General features: G+C 41.6%; 1 pseudogene; it reads right to left on the reverse strand.

Moving 5' to 3' along the window:
- Positions 1-12501: 12501 nt before the first annotated feature.
- Positions 12502-13818, reverse strand: LOC136146500 (heterogeneous nuclear ribonucleoprotein F-like; annotated as a pseudogene).
- Positions 13819-18141: the final 4323 nt, after the last annotated feature.

Genomic DNA, 18141 nt, shown 5'->3' on the forward strand with positions numbered 1-18141 from the left:
TTACCAACTGAGCAATCAGGGAAGCCCTGAAGAATAAGTAAGATACACATGCTGAATTTAAAGTTTAAGATTACGTGTTCTCTAATAATCCCATTTTCCTTGGATGTTAGTTGTTACATATTTTAAACAGGATCCCAAAAATTAAATGGGAGAAGACAGGAGAGCTCCTTCAGAGAGAAGATCTGTGTAGTTGAGGTGTGGCAGATGGCACAGAGGTGTGCACCCTCTGAGTGCCCACTGGAAAGGACCTTGTCTTCTCGTCCCTCCTTCCTTCTCCATTAAATGCTCTCCAGCTCTGTCACTGTCTGACTTCCTCGCACACAGAGTTACTCTTTAAAAACTGAAGGAAAAAAAGAAAACTGGGTATGAGAGACTCTGGCACAGAACTGTTGGCAAATGGTGCCAGCAAATTCTAGCAAATTCTCATTGCTACAAGAGAAGCCTTTAAAAAGAAAAACCCTTTGTGACAAGTAGTAGGCAATGAGAAGATAAACTTGAAAAATACAATATACCTTTGTTTATGATCATTACATGTGTGAGCTGGGTGTTTCACCATTTTAAAAAGTTTTCAAAGGAATCTCATAACAACATTCAGCAACACACTACTCTTCATGTATACATTCCAGGTATCACTTTTTCCTAAGATATGTTTGCATTAAAGACCCCAGGAGATACCTCACCAGTTAATTTAACTCTTTATCCAATTTCAAAATTGTGAGATCATTTGAAAATACAGATAAGGTATCCCAGAAGGAGTTTCTGGATTTTGGTGTTATCCATTTATACTTCTTTCTGATTCTCAGGCACATATATTTTTTCTGGCCTGTTGGAGCCTAAAGAAGGCTGAGTGCTGAAAAATTGATGCTTTTGAATTGTAGTGTTGAGAGTCCCTTGAACTTCAAGGAGATCAAACCAGTCAATCCTAAAGGAAATCAGCCCTGAATATTCATTGTAAGGACTGATGTTGAAGCTGAAGCTCCAATACTTTGGCCATCTCATGTGAAGAGCCAACTCATTGGGAAAGACCCTGATGCTGGGAAAAATTGAAAGCAAGAGGAGAAGAAAGAGGCAGAGGATGAGATGGTTGGATAGCATCAGTGACTCAATGGACATGAGTTTGAGCAAACTCTGAGAGATAATGAAGGACAGGGAAGCCTGACATGCTGTAGTTCATGGGGTTTCAATGAGTCAGACATACCTTTGCAACTGAACAATATTCTTCCTCTTGCTTTACTGGCAGTTAAAGTAAGATTTTAAATTTCCTACCTGAGACCATCAAGAAAACTCACCTATTTATTCTTTCTGTTTCTCATTTGCTTATTTAAAACATTTTTAAATTTTATTTTGGAGTATAGTTGATTAACAATGTTATATTAGTTTCAGATGTACACCAAAGTGATTCAGTTATACATATACATGTATCTATCTATTCTTTTTCAAATTCTTTCCCCATTTGGGTTTTACAGAATATTGAACAGTTGTTTATCTATTTTAAATATAGCAGTGTGTACGTGTAAGTCCCAAATTCCCAATATATAGTACTAGTTCTTCTAGATTCTAACTTTGAATCCTGACTCAAACTATCTGAGCTTACCTTTTTCTTTTCAATATATGTGTCCCAATATTCCCATCATCTTCCCCAAAGACAACACTAGGTACTTACTTAAATATCTTATTCTAGCAAAAAATAACTTACTTTCCTCAAAACCTAGAGCTTTGCTTGTATAACAAAAGTTGATAGAATTGTTTCTATAGTTTGGTTGAGAATTCTTTTCTCTAAGGAGTTGATTTAATTTTTACTGCAGCTATCTGCTCCCCAAGTAGTTCTGTTTTACATATGAATCACATATAAAAGCACCCAAGATAGGCACTCTACATGTGTTTTTCAAGATGATTTTTTAAAACCTCCCCCATCTTTCAGCACAGAGTATCACATACAAGATGAGCTCATTTGGCTCTCTATTTAAAACAGAGAACAGTCTTATTCTATTGAAATGAATTTCCTTTGTTAATTTTTGATGATACATGTTAATTTAAATTTTAAAATGAGAAGAGAGTATAATATTCTGGGAAAATTTTTAAATCCCACCATTTCTACCCAAGAACTTTGTCATCTTTCTCAGGTATTATTTGTACTTGTATTGGGTTGGCCAAAAAGTTCATTTGGGTTTTTCCATAACATCCTACAGAAAAATCCAAACAAACTTCTTGGCTAACCCAATACCTTTGGTGCACTGTTTCAATTGACATAACAGATGCCATATTTCTGTCAGAACAAATCTTCCTTGAGGAGAATCCTTACCATCCAACTTCATGGGCCTCTGTAATAAAGTGAGTAGCTAGGTAGAGTCCAGTGAATCTCAGAAGGCCTCTGGCACTGAGTCAATGAAACCAGAATATGTACCCACCAGTGTCCAGCTGGCGCTAGCTTATACACTCGTCTTCTGATCCAAATGGATAAGATGAGGCTGTTCTGGCTGCAAGGCAGTTGTAGGGTAAAAGCATTCTTGCATATGCTTTACTCTCATAAGCTGACAACTCCACATATTCACTACAACATCTGCATAGAACAGAAATCTTGGAATATTTCCCATTTCCAAAGGAAGATTCTAGGATCATTCAGCTAATCAAAGCCATACCTTGAGGTCAAGTACAAAGAGGTAATGCCTATAACTTTTTTCTAGCCTGTCAAGTTCTGAATATGAAAAGTCCAGTGACACCAACCCATGGGCTCAAAAAGATTTAAAAACTCAGATCTAAGTACATGTATATATCTTTCAACTATAACAAAATTGACCCATCTCTAGGCCACATGATTGCCAGCTTAGGTGCCCAGGTTCTGAACTTTGGCAATTCTGGAGTCAGTCCATTTGTTCTTTATCTGCTCAGTGAAAGCCTAAGGAGGCATTTCCATAGCCAGCTCTGTTGTACAAAGAAGTCCTATGGAGAGAGATCAACCAGCTACCTACTGTGCTCCTCCACAGAGCACAGAGTGTCCCTGAAAAGCAGTGCTAAGAACATGGTGACCAATCCTCTGTTACTAGATGGGCACATTGTGAAGCAGGAAAAGGCTCTGTGATTTTGGCCGTTCAGCTCACTACCTGAAAACAACATACTCTTGTATTTCTGTTGAGTAGAACAGAACTAAACAATTCTTTTTCTTACTGTATCTCAGCTAATTCATTAAATGATTTCACAACTGACTCGGGAAAGGCAAGAAAAATACAGTTATCATTTTTCTCTGAACAAGACTTTAAATGACATTAAAAAGTCTATGTATTACATTAAGAGTGATTAAAAAAGCAAAATAACAACAACAAAAAGAACCTGAGGGGACTTGGAGGACTCAGAATTAGCAAATTATTTTTATATGTTTCATTGTCTTCCTTCTCCCAGGCAAAATAGAAAAACAAATAAGACACAAATCTCTCCACATCATCAAATCTAACTCCTAAGTAGAAATTCTCTGCTATTCTAACCCTAAATATTTTGGATTCTACAGAAATCTGGATAATTCTAAAGTTTGGTTAATATCAATAGCAGTCTATAATCAAGTCAGTAGAAGTTATATTTAACTCCACTAATACTGTCACCCTCTAAATTCACAATGAGCATTCCATAAACTTGTGTGCAGACATAATTCTTTAAACTATTTTGCATTTAGTCAGGAATATACCATGATTAAATGACATAAAAAGGAATTTGAATTTTGGTGCATAAAGAATAGTCACCTATTCTTTAAGACAGCTAATTTTTAATTTGCATATAGAAAAATTCCAGATTCCCTGCAAATAGATAAGTGCAAAGTATATTCCTCAGCTCTAAATCACCTATCCTTTAGACAGTCTCTCCAACTCAAATACCTGAAAGAATAAATTCTGGTACCAGTGTTTTTCTAGTTTTATGATGCATTTAGTAGCATACCTAAATAGATTGAAGAGCTTATCATCATCAAAGATGGCTGGAAAGATAAATCCAGTTTCAAAAGAGTGTTGCTTGCTTTGTTTCCTAAAGCTCAGGCTCATAATGCATGGTATTCCAATTAAGCTACACTATCAAGGCAGTCCAGAAAAACTTTCCCCAGACTGAAAACTGAAATCTGGTTGAGGTTCTCTTCCTGCAGAGAAAGTGTTACATGACACAAGGCTGAGTGTCATGCAGCAGAGGGAGGAGTTGGATGTGAAGGGAATGAGCACAGTTAGTGTCCTTTGGAACCTGGGGTATTTGGTCCTCTCTAGGTCTATTGCGTGTGTGATGGTTGGATGGGGGCTGGGCCAGGGCTTTGGGGCCTTACTCAGAAGAATTCAGAATGTTCATAGATGGATTACTACTGCTGCCCACTCTCAAAATACATCTATGACAAAGAAACCTACTTTTCTCCCAATTCTTGGGAGCAGAGAAATGTTGGAGAAAGAGATGATAAGTTTATATGCCTTCCTCTAAAATCCTCCAAGTCCAAGAGGCTCTCTGTGTGTGCTCTTGCATTAAAAGGCAATGTGGTTGGATTTACAAGTCAAAAAGGTTAATGGTGGTCAGATCAACAGTCTCCAGAACAAAAAACAACACATATAATTGGATAGAATTCAAACAGTCTCATCACAGATTGTGAATAATAAAGGTGAACAGGAAAAAACAGGAATTTAGATTCAGTTCAGATGAGGTCAAAGGTTAAATGCCTGGATAGTATTAACTTTCTAACTTAAAGATGCTTTCTCATAAAACTTCAAGAACTTTTCCTTGCACTTTAGCAGAAATACCATATTTCCTGACGTGTCCCTGTAACTCATTTAGGCCTGGGTCCAGAAGATAAGACAAGTCATCTGTCCAACTCTTTAGGCCTTTGATCAAGGCCCACAGTCACAAAACTCCCTTGTTCTGCTTGTCTTCCCGGGCCTGTTCAGGGGATGGCTAGGGTAGCTTGGGTATGTCTCCTCTTGCCCTTTCTGTCTTCACTGCCATGCCAGGCTGGGCCAGGCATGTACTAACAGCTGCTGGGTTTCACTGCAGGAAATAGGTAACTTCTGGGGGAGAGTGAGGTGAGGCCTGTGTCTAATTTGTTGAATAGGTTATAAACAGCTTTGGGATATTTCAAGACGCAAGACTGCATTTAAAGGTAAGGGGTTATTAGGAAGAGTGGTAATAATAGTCATAACAGTCATTAGTGTCCTAATAAAATACAAACAAAGGAAATGAGAACATGTATCTTTAATAATCTGATGCTAGCACAACAAGTCAAACAAAATAAATAAGTGAAACCGGCTTTTGGCTTCTTTGGAATGGACAGTGACTTGCCCACTGAATATATTTACATCTTTGCAAGAGAGTACGTGAAAGCTATCATGTGCGATAAGGCATTAAAAAAAAAAAAATCAAATGATTCTTATATTCCTTCAGTACATTTGAATCTAATTTCAGTGTTTACCAAAAGGAAATAACAGCTTGGCTGGGTACACTGTGTCAACCTACGTGCTGTCAACTGCCAAGAAAAAATAAAGTACTTCCTCCCTCCTAGCCAGTCCTTCCCCTTCTCACGGCAGAGGTCCCCAGCCTCCGGGATCCAGAGGTGGATCTGATGTGGATCTGAGGTGGAGCTGATGTCATAATAATACAAACAAAATACACAGTAAATGTAATGTGCTTGAATCATCCCGAAACCACCCCACTACCCCAGTCTGTGGAAGAATTATCTTCCACAAAACTGGTCCCTGATGCCAAAAAGACTGGGCACTGCTGCCTTATGGGAAAAAGAGGGGGAGGGGGCGCAGAAAGGGTTCTGTGGGCACGTGGATTGTAACCAATCACCTTTTCTTGCCGGTACTTCTAATTAATGTGGTTTTGGAAAATGTAAGTTTTCTTTGGTTAGACAGATAGGAAACTAGCTGAGAGTTTCTAAATCTAGAGTTGTGTGCATAGGCAAGGCGGGCTCTCCAGGTAGATAGAAACTACCCTATGGAAATATTCTCAAATGATGATAAAAAGTAAGCTAATAATAACAATGTGTGCTTCCCATAAATTAAGCGGCCTTTCCGATTCCGAAGTTTTCTTCCTCTTACAAATATGTGTTTGAGTGTGTGAGTGAGTATATGTGTGTGTTTTCTTTCATCCAAGTGACCAGATACTCCAACGGACATTACCAGCAGGATGTGCAGGGTGTGGGTGTCTGGAGGTGGTGAGACAGAGCAAACTTTGGAGAGGCAGAGACCTCTTCCAGGAAGGAGGGGGATGGGAAACGTCCTGCTTCTACCTCTGTTTTGCAAGGGCCTTCCTTGACACATCTTTTCTCCTGAGAGAAAGAAGCAGGACTTAGACAAAGGAAGGCTTGATTCATGGTATAATCTTGCTCCAGAAAGGACTTAGAAATTACATTGTTCTCATGGGTGAATGGATTGGCTCACAATTAAATGTATACACAAAGTTATGATGTGAATTTGCTGTGTCCATTGTAATGGGATTTTCTCTCTGCTTTGGATAGATGACTCTATGTGTTAAGGAACTGCTTACCAAGAGAATAGAGATCGGTATATCAATTATGCTTTTAAGTTCATATAGTCATTATTCACACAATAAATATTTCTTGAATACTTATTATAAGGCAGTCGTTGTGTTACTTTGAGATGATTTTGTGTGTGTGTGTGTGTGTGTGTGTGTGTGTGTGTGTGTGTGTGCATTTCTAAACAACCTCCTGTGTGAAATATGCTGATTATCATACTGGTAACTGGGATACATGAAGGATTTTAGATTCTAGAAAGAAAAATCTAGACAATTTGGGGCTAGTATTTCTTTTTGTAATTTTTTTAAAATTGCTCTGCTGGGTCTTCATTGCTACAAGGGGGCTTTTTCTGGTTGTGGTGAGCTGGGGCTACTCTCTCGTTGAGGTACCCAGGCTTCTCATTGCAGAGGATTCTCTTGTGGAGCACAGGTTCTAGAGTGTGGGCTCAGGAGTTGTGGCACATGGGCTTAGTTGCTCCACAGTAATGTGGAATCTTCCCGGACCAGGGAATCAAACCCATGCCCCCTACATTGGCAGAGAGACTCTTAACCACTGGACCACCAAGGGAGTCCTATATTTCTAATTGCTATCTGTTACTGTCACTGTGTTGTACCCCTTTCTATATATTATCTCATTAATCCTCATTTTGATAGTAGTGATCATTATTATTTTATTTTATTTTTGAGATGAGGAAACAAATCTTAGGTGGTATTACTTTGGTAGGGCTGCCATAACAAAGTTCACAGACTGGGTAGCTTGTACAATGGAAATGTATTTTCTCCCCTGCTTTGAAGTTCCTCATTATGGAAAAGTGCCCAGGTTATCAAGGGGTGAGCACTGTGTTCCTTTACCTTGGGGGTGTTAGCAAGAAATGTGGACACCCACAGACAGCTCTGCACTCACACTTTTCTCATCTGCCTTGAGAACCTTCCTGTAAGTACAGTTTTGGTCAGACCCCATGCTGGCAGGTCAGGGTGTACCTGGCATGCTTGAGTTCTCAAAGGAAATAGAGCACAATCTGTGAGCCTTCCTAGCTGCAAAAAGTAACCAACTTCTCTTGCAGTGTTTAATGAATGGAGGGAAATAATCTACCTACTTTCTTATGCGTTTTGCTGTAGTAAATGAGTTTAATCACTTCATGCAGTAGGGGGCTCTGAGTGGGGATCACCTTCAGGTAAAAGTTGGAGAGAAAAAGATGCAGATAGATGAACCTGTTAGAACCCTAGCTGTAGGTCTCTGTTGTGGCCCCGAGTCTATTCACATGATATGGTTCAGTCTGAGGAGCCCTGTTGGGGGTGTGAGCTCACGTGTCCACAGCAACAAGCTCTGGGCCCAGGCTGGGTGGGTGCTGCGTGTTACAATTCCTGCTTCCCATAGGAGGAAGCTGAAGCTCAGCTAAAGAGGAGGACCTTCCAAACCCTATAGCAGTAGGTGCCGAAGTGGATTAGAACCCAGAGATTTTGATTCCCACTCTTCTACGCTAGCCATTCCCAAGTACTTTTCCTCTAAGGCACCACCCTCTGTGTTGCAAAGACGGGTTTGGTGTCATAGCACCCATGCTGAGCAGCATGGGGATGTGACTTACCTAAAAAGAGATCTTTTCACCTCAGGATCACTCATCTCTAACCTGACACGGATCTGACACCTTCCCTTGTACGTCTCAGTGTCAAGATTACCTTCTTAAAATAAAAAGATTTTTACAAAGTAACAGAATTTAAAACTGAGTGGTTCAAAAATTGCTGTTTTTACCTGACTACTCTTATCTTAAAGTGGGATCATTCCCAGGGAAAAGAGGAAGGTTCCATCCCTGGTTCCTTAAATAGTCAAAAGCTCCAGTCCAGAATTCAGCATTCTTTACCCCCAAAGTTTCTTGCAACATAATTTCCCAGTTGGTTGATGCCAAGGCAAAAAGACACCATTTTAATGATTAGAGAAGATCAGTTGCTTAAATGATTTCTTGCCAATGTTGCACTTATGGTTTTACAATAAAATGACCTTTAAGAAAAAGATTATTACCTTCTTAGAGAGCACATTGGTGACCCTCCTCTCAAAAGGAGATGCCCACTCTACCCAGTCATGCTCTGTCACTTCACACATCCTCCTATCTATTTCCTTTATGGTACTTGATATATGTTTGTAATGACCTTGTTGTGTGTGTGTTTACCTGTTTCCTATATCTCTCCTTCATGACACAGCAGCTTCATCCAGAGAGGGAGCTGGGGAACCCTTCCGGCCACTTGCCCTCAGCACCCACAGCAGGCACAGAGCAGGAGTTCAAGGCCAAACACCAACCAGGAACCAGGAGGAGCAAGACTATAGAGTCATGCTAAGGCTCACAGAGTGGGAAGGAGGCAACTTCATACCCTGGATGAGCTGCTTACTCTCCATTTGATCTTGAGAGTCTCATTTTAACCTCTGTCATGAGCTGAATTGTTGCTGTTAGTCACTAAGTCATGTCTGACTCTTTTGCTACCCCATGGACTATAGCCCACCAGGCTCCTCTGTCCATGGGATTTCCCAGGCAAGAATACTGGAGTGGGTTGCCATTTCCTTCTTGAGGGATGAAATAAATTATTCCCCCCCAATCCTCAAATTCATATCTTGAAATCCTTACCCTCAGTACCTTAGAACATGACTGTATTTGGACATAGGGGCTTTACAGAGGAACTAAGTTAAAATGAGGTCATTTGGCTCAGCTGGGAAAGAATCTGCCCACAATGTGGGAGACCTGGGCTCAATCCCTGGGTTGGGAAGATCCCCTGGAGAAGGGAGAGGCTACCCACTCCAGTATTCTGGCCTGGAGAATTCCATGAACTGTATAGTCCATGGAATTGCAAAGAGTCAGACACGACTGAGCGACTTTCACTTTCACAATCCAATATGAGCAGTGTCCTAATGAGGTGTGGGAATTTGGACACACACCTGTATGGAGGGGAGAGAGTGTGAAGATACAGCAAGAAGATGGTAAAGCCAGAAAGAATTCTCAGAAAAATGTAACTCTGCCAATGCCTTGACCTCACACTTCTAGCCTCCAAAACTGTGAGAAAATACATTTCCATTGTTTAAGCTACATTGTCTATGGACTTTGTTATGGCAGCCCTACCAAACTGATACCACCTCTCTGAGACTTACTTCTTCACCTCTAAAATAAAAATAATAATGGCCACTTCTATTAAATGAGGGTTAACAAGATAATGCATACAAAGGAACACAATACTGTGATAGGAACAAAGACATCACTCAGAAATACTAGCTGCAAAAATTGCTTTCTTCCTAAAATCTAACTCCTTAATGTGTCATAGTTTTCACAGGATTATCTTGGCATATTTCACATAGGAAATGGTTTAGAGTTATGCACACCTATAACATTGCACAGTAACACAATGACTGCCTTACCTTAAGTATTCAAGAGACGTGTGTCTCTCTGAGGGGAGAGGGCAGCAACTATGTGGTCGTCATGTACTTTCTAGCCTCCATGACTCTGTACAGGCTGTTCCTTGTGCTTGGAAGGCCTTTGCAGCAGATTTTTGCTTGACTGGTTCCTTCACATCATTCCCTTTCCACCTTAAATAGCACTCAGTGGAGAAGTCTTCTCTCTTTTAAAAAATATTTATTTATTTGGTTGTTAGGTCTTCCTTGTAGCACACGAGATCTTTCATTGTGGCACGTAGACTCAAGAGTTGCAGCCCACAGGCTTAGTTGCCCTGCCACCTGTGGGATTTTAGCTCCCCAACCAAGGATCGAACCAGCATCCCATGCACTGGAAGGTATATTCTTAACCAAGGAAGACCTAGAGAAACCTCTGAAAACTCAGTTTACCACCCTCGACCCAAGTCACTGGATGCATTTCAGATATTGATTCCTTTATCACCTTTTTTATCCCATGAAACCCCATATGCCATGACAGCAGGGACCCTAGCACATTCATCACCCTCTCCCTTTGATCAAAAATGTTGGTCATTAAATAGCCAATACATCAAAAAAGAGATGACTGAATAGCAGAGACTACTTCCCATAAAGCTGAGTCCTGGGGAAGGGGCTGATTCTGTGAACTGCAGTGTATCTTATATTCTGGCCTTGGCCTCCAGGGACATGGTTTCCTGGAGAGAAGAGACACTGAGGTGCTGTGGGAGGATGATAGATAAAAAAGGAAAGCCAGTTAGAGGTGGATTCCCAACCCAGCTTTGCCACTAACTGGGACACCCTATTGGGGAAGGCACTCAGCCTCTCCAAGCCTCACTCTCAGAAAAAAAAAAAAAGACTGGAAGTAATTCTATACTCTGAAGAACTGTTGGAAAGATTCACTAAGTAATGTTTTAAAAGCACATGGCAAATAGAAGCTCAGTAAATGGCATCATTTATAAATATTTTTAAGAGAGAATCTAAAAGGGCAAGCCACTCCACCCTGTGTTTTGACCTAAAAGAAGGAGTTTAAGATAAGTGTAAAAACTTAGCCATGATGACAGTTTAATGTAAAGAGCTAGTGTTTTAACCCATCTGGAAAATATAGATTAGATCTCTGATGCCCTGACACCCTGAGGGTTCTTTTTTTCCCATTATGTGCGTGCATGCTGAATGGCTCCAATCCTGTCTGGCTGGCTCCTTGCAATCCCATGGACCCACAACGCTCCTCTGTCCATGGGATTCTCCAGGCAAAAATATTGGAGTGGGTTGTCATTCCCTCCTCCAGGGGATCTTCCAGACCCAGGGATCGAACTCACATCTCTTTTGTCTCTTACACTGGCAGGCAGGTTCTTTGTCACTAGCGCCACCTGGGAAGCCCCTTCCCATTATGTAGAACTATTTTGTTTTTATTTTGAAGAACATGCTAAATTATGTAAAGTAGTATTAATATACACATACAGATAGTTAAGTCTACGAGGACAGAAACAATTTGATGAAATATTTTTAAAATTGTTTTTAATTGAATATAGTTGATTTACAAAATTAGTTTTAGGTGTACAGCATAGTGATTTGATATTTTTATAGAGTATAGTCTATTTCTATTTATTTAAAAACATTTTTTTTTAATGTGGATCACTTTTAAAGTCTTTCTTGAATTTGTTATAATATTACTTCTGTTGTTTATGTTCTGTTTCTTTGGCCATGAGGCATGTAGGATCTTAGCTCCCTGACCAGGGATTGATCCACAGCCCCTGCATTAGAAGGTGAAGTCTTAACCATTGGACCACCAGGGAAGTCCCTAGACGGTACTCTATGTAAGGTTGTAAATGGAGAGTCCTTCTTGATTTTCTATTGGCCTCCCTTAGATCACAGTGAATGCTACACCTGAAGGACACAATGATTCTTTTATCTTCAGAATTATCTTCACATTGATGAAAGTTTCCCAATTTTGAGAAACAAATTATTGATACAGCTTGATATATATTTTTTTGTGTGTGAAAAAGTCTTTTTATTTTAAGAAAAAAATTTAGTTAAAAAAAAAAATTTAACAAGTTTCACTTAACAAAATACACCCGAAAGGAAATCACAGTACAAAGAAAGTTTTTAAGTCAAAGCCTCACCAATTCCTACAGTATTAGTAAGGTGTCTCAATTTTCAAAACTAACTTTTAAAAAGCTTAAACTTAACCTAAGAAATTTTAAATGAAAATAAACTAGAATGAACAAACGTGAGAAATGAACTCTTTGAATTAGGGATCTAGCATCTTGAGTTTTCCAAAAAAGCACGCCTCCCCAATGTGTTCACAATGATGTGGTGTAAAAGATGCACATTTAACGTACTTAAAGCTACTTTAAACTCAGATAACATCACTCCAGAAGTACACTACCAAAATGTTAATTGAGAAAAGCTGAAAATAGTTTAAGTTTACTCAATATCACATACTAGAAGAAAGTTTGCAGGAGAAAACAGATTTCACAAACTCATGCTGCAAAATGGGTCCCATAGCTTCCTCTAGAGTAATAACTGCTTTTCACTGCTTGTTGGCCACAGTGAAATTTTGGCCACAGCGAAAATTTGACTGAAATAACTCAAAAGCTACAACAAAACTAGTCATATCCACCCATGCTGTTCTGGCCACCATAGCCAGCCCCACAACAGCCACTCACAGACTGGCTCTCAAGTCCACTGTCAGTGGACTGGGTTGACACCCCCATGCCTTGCATCATCTGGCTGCTATATGCCCCATTGCTGGCCCCAGTTGTGGAATTCAAGAAAAGTTCTATGTATCTATGTTGCACGTTGGCCCTGTCTTTGAACATGGCTGCCACAGCTTATTCGTGAGTGGCAAATTCAACATCAGCTTCGCCGGTCACTCTTCCATCAGGGCCAGTCTCAATGTGGACTTTCACAGGGTTGAGCGGGGAGAAGTCGTCATAAATGTCGTGCTCTGTGGCTTTGTAGGGCAGCCCTCTCATGTGGACGCAGTGTCCAGTGGTGCTCTGGACAATGAACTCGCCATCTCCATACCTGTGGTCATACATCCCAGAGAGACAGTAACCGAGGTCTCTCCCAAACAGGTCGGTGGTGAAGCCGTAGCCATCACTGAGGCCGCTGTACTCCTCATAACCCCCGTAGCCCGCACTGTAGGCCCCAGACCTCATCCTCTCCAGGCTTGCCTGCTTGACGATGCCAGTATACCTCCTGGCTGTGCCAGGGCGGTCATAGAGCCCTGGCCGCTGCATTGACATGAACTTCAGTGGGGGATCCGAGTGTGGCCTAACTTCTTCCTGACTGCTCTTGAACACCTCAATATAGCTGTGCTCTATTCTCTCCTTGTGCTTCCCTAGAGCCTTCTCTAACTCCTGTGAAGCAAACTGCACAAAGGCTTCCCCTGTAAACTTGCCCTCGGGGTCCACAGGCAATGTGATCCCACTTGGCATGATTTCCAACCCTGAGAAGAACTGAATGATCTCTTCCTTGGTGCATCCAAACAGGAGTCCTCGAAGTTGCCCGAAACCATCATTGGCAGTGTCAGCACTGTTTGGACCACTGTGCTTCAACACCCAATACATCTCGGTTCTGTGGGACTTGAACACTTCAATGTACCAAAGTACCGTGCTTCCCCTGTCTTTTTTAAAGGCCAATTTTACATCATCTTCTGATTCAAGTTCAACAAAAGCCTCACCACTCTGCCTGCCCTCTCTAGTGCATATAAAATGAACACCTACAACCCCGTCATGGATCGTTTAGTCGGAGAGGAAATTCTGCACATCCTCAACAGCGCAGGACCAGGGCAGGCCACGGAGCTTGACCACAAAGGCTTCACCTCCCTCAGGACCCAACATCATGGACACTCGACAGAGCAGACGTCAAACAAGCTCGGGTGCAGCTTTGTGTGGCTTAAAGAACAGCGGGGGATGCCCACAGTCAAGACACTCCAGGGAGATAACGAATCGTCCTGCTTCTCCAACAAGAGGCGGCGCAGTACCACTTCCAAGACGGAACTGGAAAGACACAGCTTGATATTTAATTACTTAATATTACCCGTCACGGGAAGAGGACTTTAAAAGAGCCCCAAGGCACATTTCAGCGGTGTCAGTCACTGTCAGTACCAAGCTGCGGTGACATTTCTCATCTGCAACTTGAGGGAGGGAGAGAACTCATAATGCACGTCGTGCAGATTTATGCTGATTTCAGCAGGCTCGCCCCGGGGCGAGGGGCTAGCGCCTGCGTGAAGGATGTGCTCCGGATATGTGCGGGTGTTCCGCATACTCTATTCTTATGCCATGTTTGCTGAGAGGTGCTAAGTCATCATTTTCCCGTGAGCGTGAGCGACGGCCTACTGCTTTCTCAGACTTCTGGATCATGCCAGGCTTGGGGCCGTTTTCCCAGCAGGTGCAGTCACCTGAGAAAGATGAAACACTGCAAACATCCTCTCCCCATTACCTCTTCCTTTCCTAGGTAATCCCGAGGCAAAAAACATCAGGAGCCAAGTTTGTAAGAGTAAATATCAAAGTGGACCTGGATCTTCATTAGGCCTCGGCACATACCAAGGCGACGATTAACATAATTCTTGAATTTAGTTCCTGCAACACCTCAGCCTTCCCCCTGCCTTGTCTAAAGAGTGAAATCAGATTGTCCCTCACTGCACAGAGGTTGCTGGACTCTTCTGATGAATGAACTGGAAGCAGACCATCTTTAGGAACTTTCCAGACAGCCTCTTTTTACCCTCCACCCTCCTTCCCCAATTAGGGATCCTGCAGTGTCTGAGGAAAGATGCTTTTCTTTTCTGTAAATCACTTGAGTAAGAAAAGAAAAAAAAAAAAGTTGATTTTCTATGTCCCTCCAGAATTAAAGAGACCTGAGACAAAAATTTTTGGGTCTTATATCCAACATCCCTATCTTCCACCAGTCTGCCTGTGGATCACCTCCAACCAAATGCACTCCTTGCCTTCCATCTTGCATCCAGTATTTTGAAAGCAAATTTTATAATGTCGCTTTCTTTTCTTAAACCTCTCACTTTCTACCCATCATCCCTCAAAGGTCAAAAGTCATCATTTGGCTCCCAGTCTGTTCCCAGTCTAGGCCCTCCCCAACCTGTAGCACCTACTTCTCCTCCTTATACCCCTACCATGGAACTGGCCACGTGTTCTGTTTCTGGCCCTTGTACATGCTGCTACTAACACCTACAGCAGTGATTCTCAAGCCTAGAGATGCCATGTCCCAGACAAACTGGAAATCTCTGGGGAGGGACTCTGAAAACTTCTTAGGTGACTGTAAAGTACAGTCAGTTCAGGTGCAGATCCTCAGCTCTGGCTGAAGGTTGAAGTCCTAAAGTCCCAGTGCCCAGCTCACACTTTAGCCTACAGCGTTTTCATCTGCATGCATGGGCCTCGGGCATCACTATGTTTTTCCAGTCTCCCTAGGAGCTTGCAGTTTTGAGAAGCACTGTCCTCAAGGGTGCTTTCCTATGATCCCTGGAAAACTTGGACTTCTTCCATAGGTCTCAGTCTGATGGAACTTTCTGAGAAGGCTTCCCTGAGCCAGGTGCTCACATCATGCCCTCCTGCAATGAGGACTCAGTTTAGTTCAGTTCAGCCGCTCAGTCGTGTCCAACTCTTTGTGACCCCGTGTGCTATAGCTTGCCAGGTTCCTCTGTCTATAGGATTTCCCAAGCAAGAATACTGGAGTGGCATGCCATTTCAGGGAATCTTCCTGACATGTGTCTCCTTCATTGGCAGCACATTGCAGGCAGATTTTTGTAACTCTAAGCCACCTGGGAAGACTTTGTCTGGAAGGTTCTAAATGCACCCTATGAACAGCTGAGTGAAGGAGACACTGTTGGAGTCACAGATGATGCCTGTCAACAGGGAAGGATGACCATGGCAGGAAGATACTGAATAAAAGTCTCAGAAGCAGTGTTTATATGTCATTACTTTTAACCTCTGCAACTAAATACTTCTTTCCAGGCATTAAAGCATCATGCAAGGGGCTGTCTTCAAGTCCAATGTTTGCCACCAACTGTGTGAGCTTGGATAAGTTACTTACCCTTGCTGAACTTCAGTCTTCTGGACTATTCAATGTGAACGATTGCTGCTAAGTCGCTTCAGTAGTGTCCAACTCTGCGTGACCCCGTAGACGGCAGCCTACCAGGCTCCGCCGTCCCTGGGATTCTCCTGGCAAGAACGCTGGAGTGGGTTGCCATTTCCTTCTCCAATGCATGAAAGTGAAAAGTGAAAGTGAAGTCATTTGTGTCCGACTCTTAGCGACCCCATGGACTGCAGCCCACCAGGCTCCTCCATCCATGGGATTTTCCAGGCAGGAGTACTGGAGTGAGTTGCCATTGCCTTCTCCATAGGTTACCCATTTCAGAGGGTTGTTGTGATGATTAAAAGAGATCATACAAGTAAAGTTCCTTAGTATAGTGTCAGGCCTACAGTGATTTAACTGCAACTATTTGCTACTGTTATTACATTCTCTAGCCAAAAGTGGGAAACCCAAGGAAGAAGGTAAGTGGGCTAAGACAGGGACCAGGGACTTCATCGGGGACATCCTCTTAGTGTCAGTGCTGCATGTTCAGATGGAGGGACTGTAGGGAACCATAGGTTGCACAAGACCCATTTCCATTCCTTACTGGAATTCAGCTCTGGGTTTTTATCTGTCAACACCCCTTTTAAGAACTTTCCGTGACTACCCAACCATATCTTCCCTTCTTGCATGCTTCATTGCTTTCCCTTTCCTTTTCTCCTTATATCTGAACAGGCATGAAAATTGATGTCTTGACACACTTGGATATTAGATTCAAGGACTTTCAAGTTTCTTCAGTTTCTTATTAATCACTCATTGTCCTGGTACAGCCATCATCATTGGTGGTGGTTTGAGTTTTTATTATTTCGGTTCTATGAAGCTATTCTAAGTTGTCGTGAAACATTATTTTTTTAAAAAGTTTCCCTTTAAGGAGTTTCCATTTGTTTAGTTTTTCTTTCTTATATGAGCCTTTTCAGTTAACATTTTATTCTTTACACATTTCATGGTCATTAAGAAGTGAATGGGTTTCCATAATGGCTCAGATGGTAAGGAATATGCTTGCAATGAAGGAAGCCCAGGTCTGATCCCTGGGTCAGGAAGATCCCCTGGAGAAGGGAATGGCAACCCACTTCAGTATTCTTGTCTGGAGAATTCTATGGACAGAGGAGCCTGGCAGGTTACTGTCCATGGGGTCACAAAGAGTTGGACACGACTTAGCAACTGAAAAACAACAATTAAAATATTGTTTATGATAATATATGTGAAAATTATCAAAGTAGAAAGTTATGAGTCAGAACATGTGGATTCATCTGTATATATTTAATTCTATAAGCTGTGGAAGATGGTAGTTTGACAAAATATTAAATATAAGTTGGGGACTGAGATTGTTCTTAGAGAAAAGAATCCTCTAAAACACTCAGTAAAACCCATCTGTCAAGACATCATTCATGAAGGAATAAAATCATCAAATAAGCCACTGCAGGGACCACCTCTATTTCAGAATGTTATCAGGCACATTCCTAGTTTCAGCTTATATGACTGCAAGACCCTTGGAACTGCTTTGAACTGTCAGATCAGCTCCAAAGGGCTCTGCCCAAACAGCAAAACTAAGGGCTCCTACTCTCTCCATCTTTCATTTATATGTTTTTAGATATAGTTTTCTGCATAAATGGTAAAGCAGAGGGGAGGGAAGGAATACACAGTGTTTTAAAAGTTGCTCTCCTTCTCTTCCTTCCTTTATTCTTGGTCCCTCATTGATCTTTATCTTACCCGAGCATCTGTCAATTACAAAGAGAACATTAAGAAACTTAATTTGGCCACTTATGTTCAAATTTAACAGATATCTAGACTTTTAAAAGATTCTATTTTCTATAAAATGGGGATAAAAACCCCTGAACACTGTGGGTATTGAATATGACGGGATTCATTGAAGCTCCTAGCCCAGGGCCTGGTACATGGTCAGTGCTTACAAATGTTAGCTATGACTCTAGTTACTATCAGCCTCAGACCCCAAGTGCTACCCTCACAGACACCTTGCACATTTAAGTTCTCTTTCAGGTATGGCAGTGATACTGTGGTTGTTCCATCTTCAAGTTTTGGATTTCTTTTTCTCCATTTATCCATCCACTCATAGATTTATTCACAGCATGCTAGATTCTAGGGAGACTCACTATAGGGAATTCTTGCCCTCTTGGGACTTTGATTTATGCACTTAAGAT

Source organism: Muntiacus reevesi, chromosome 14 (assembly GCF_963930625.1).
Source record: "Muntiacus reevesi chromosome 14, mMunRee1.1, whole genome shotgun sequence".
In the NCBI taxonomy this organism is placed as follows: domain Eukaryota; kingdom Metazoa; phylum Chordata; class Mammalia; order Artiodactyla; family Cervidae; genus Muntiacus; species Muntiacus reevesi.